This window comes from Cannabis sativa, chromosome X, assembly GCF_029168945.1.
Source record: "Cannabis sativa cultivar Pink pepper isolate KNU-18-1 chromosome X, ASM2916894v1, whole genome shotgun sequence".
In the NCBI taxonomy this organism is placed as follows: Eukaryota; Viridiplantae; Streptophyta; class Magnoliopsida; order Rosales; family Cannabaceae; genus Cannabis; species Cannabis sativa.
This window is the reverse complement of record NC_083610.1, coordinates 312,940-316,044: the sequence shown is the minus strand read 5'-3', so window position 1 is coordinate 316,044 and position 3,105 is coordinate 312,940. Positions and strand designations below refer to the sequence as shown.

General features: G+C 35.3%; 1 pseudogene; it reads left to right on the top strand.

Annotated features, from left to right (window-relative positions):
- Window positions 1–724: 724 nt before the first annotated feature.
- LOC115721973 (protein kinase PINOID-like) lies at window positions 725–2,597 on the top strand (annotated as a pseudogene).
- Window positions 2,598–3,105: the final 508 nt, after the last annotated feature.

Below are 3,105 nucleotides of genomic sequence, written 5' to 3'. Positions count from 1 at the left end.
TCTTGGTCCCCACTAGTCCGACGCATGACCTGAATTCTGTAAGAGAATCAATAACCCTGTTCCCCAAAACCAATCAAAACCAAACCCTAGAATGCAAAAAAACACTAAGATATATATATTTATATAATAAGCATACATATATATATATATATGATCTTTCCCACATTACTGTTCTCCATTTTTATTCTATTTTTAATATAGGTTTCCATACATATAGATAGGGTCGGCCCTAGGCATAGGCGGGCTAGGCCCGTGCCTAGGGCCCACACTTTTCTGGGCCCAAAATAAAAAAATAAAAAAATTTATTAGGCCTTTATTTAAGTAAAATTTAAGTGTGTTATAAGCAACAAATATTTATAGCTTAGCTGGTTGAGGTGGATGGCATAATGTCCAAGGTCATGGGTTCAAATCCCCTAACACTCTTCTTTTGATATGTTTTTTTTTATATATTTTTGAAGGCCCCAAAATTTAATTTGTCTTAGGCCCATATATTTTCAGGGCCGGCCCTGCATATATGCATATTAGTAAAAAAGTGACTAATCCATATAATTTGTATTGTATGCATGTCTCTCCTCAAAGGTAAATATAAAAAATAATAAGCTTCCTATTTTTTATTAAAAAAAAATTAAGTTTTTTCTTTCCCACATTATCGTTCTCCATTTTTATTTTGTTTTTGATATATGTTTCCATACATGAAATACTACGATATACTCTTCTCTTTCAAATGGAGCTTCCAACAAAGCCACACAAATCCTCTGATTTCGCCTACTCCACCATCCTCTCCGCCACTCGAGAATGGCCTCTCGTTACACAACTTCAAGATCCTAAAAGAAATCGGCGCCGTATCGGCAAAGTTTACCTCTGCAAACTAAATAATAACTCGGGTGCATCTTGTTACTGTGCCATGAAAGTTGTGGACAAAAAGATGCTCGCGGTGAAGGGCAAGGTTAACCGAGCGGAAATGGAGGAAAAAATCATGAAAATGCTCGATCACCCGTTTCTTTCGAGTCTCTACGCGGAGTTTGAAGACCAACATTTCTCCTATATTGTGATGGAATATTGCTCGGGTGGCGATCTTAACTATCTTCGTCATCAACATCCTCGAAAACAGTTTTCGCTCAACTCCGCAAGGTAGTTATTAATCTATATCGGTTACGTAAATTAACAGAAAATCTTTATTAGTTTATTAATCTCTATCATTTCTTTCATGAATGTATACAGATTTTACGCCGGGGAAGTTCTACTAGCATTAGAGTATCTTCATATGTTGGGCATAATCTACAGAGATTTGAAACCCAAAAACGTGCTCGTCAAGTCAGATGGTCACATCATGCTAACTGACTTTGATCTTTCGCTTTGCTCCGACGCAATCCCAGTCGTTGAATCATCACTTGAATCACCCGTGCCTAGGGCCCACATTTTCTGGGGGCCCAAAATAAAAAAATAAAAAAATTTATTAGGCTTTTATTTAAGTAAAATTTAAGTGTATTATAAACAACAAATATTTATAGCTTAGTTGGTTGAGGTGGATGGCATAATGTCCAAGGTCATGTGTTCAAATCCCCTAACACTTATGCATATTAGTAAAAAAGTGACTAATCCATATAATTTGTATTGTATGCATGTCTCTCCTCAAAGGTAAAAATAAAAAATAATAAGCTTCCTATTCATTATTAAAAAAAAAAAATTAAGTTTTCTAATTTAACAATATCAGCTCGTAATACTTTTGGGTTGCTTTTAATATCAAAAGAAAAAAACTTAAGAAGAATATCTATTTTTAGCAAAAGACACTTTTGAGAAATAAAAGATTATGAAAAATCTTTTAATATGATTGGCAAGATTCCAATATTGATATAATTTTACAATATTCTTGGTCCCCACTAGCCCGGACGCATGACTTGAATTATGTAAGAGAATCAATAACCCTGTTCCCTAAAACCAATCAAAACCAAACCCTAGAATGCAAAAAAAAACTAAGATATATATATATATATTTATATAATAAGCATATATATATATAATCTTTCCCACATTACTGTTCTCCATTTTTATTCTGTTTTTGATATAGGTTTCCATACATACAGAAATACTTCCCTAAGTCGCGCGGAGTCCAGACGCTAAACCGGCTCTTTGTAGCCGAATCGGTGACGGCCAGGTCATTGTCTGTGGTCGGTACACACGAGTACGTATCGCCCGAGATGGCTAAAGATGAGCCCCACGGCAACACGGTTGACTGGTGGGCGTACGGTGTCTTCATCTATGAAATGATCTACGGCCGTACACTGTTCGTGGCTCAATCCCGAAAGAGAATCATCTCAAACATCGTCAATATGCCACTTGCCTTCCCCGCAGGCACAATGTTATGCGAGCTCGAGCTTCATGCGAGGGAGTTGATTACCGCTTTGCTTGTCAAGGATCCGATCAAGCGTCTCGGGGCCAAATACGGAGCGACTGAAGTTAAGAAACACCCATTCTTCAAGGGTCTCAATTTCGCCTTGATTAGGTCTTCGCCGCTCCTTTGGCATGTCGCAGGACTTAGGAGGCAGAAAACTAATGGTATGAGTTGCACTAGACAGCCAACTTTCGATTACTTCTAATAACATAGTGATCAGTGGTCTTTTAAGTTAAGAATTAAATTAACAGTGTCTTAATGTTATTGTAATGCCTTTTAGTACTCACTTGCTTAAGTTGTCACCATAATTATTATTACTTATCATTATATATTATTATTATATATTGTTAATGTTTACTTTCGTACATCTACAAACTAAAGTTAATTCAGAAAAAGAAGAAATTTCATGCTAATTGGCAGACACATCAGAACATGTGACTATGTCTAATCATACAAATTCTATATGTATATAATAACCAATCCTATAATGCCACATCATGATGGTGGTGTTGACTGTTGACTTAATACTTAGTAAAAAGAAAAATAGTAGACCATACACGTTATTATTTTTATAAATTTATAATGAGTGTGAGTGAACGAAACAATAATTATTATAAGTTCGATCATTTTTTTCAAAGAGAGTAGCTAATTAAGCTATATATGTATATATAAATACTAGTAAAAAGTTACGTGCGAAGCACGTATACTAATTT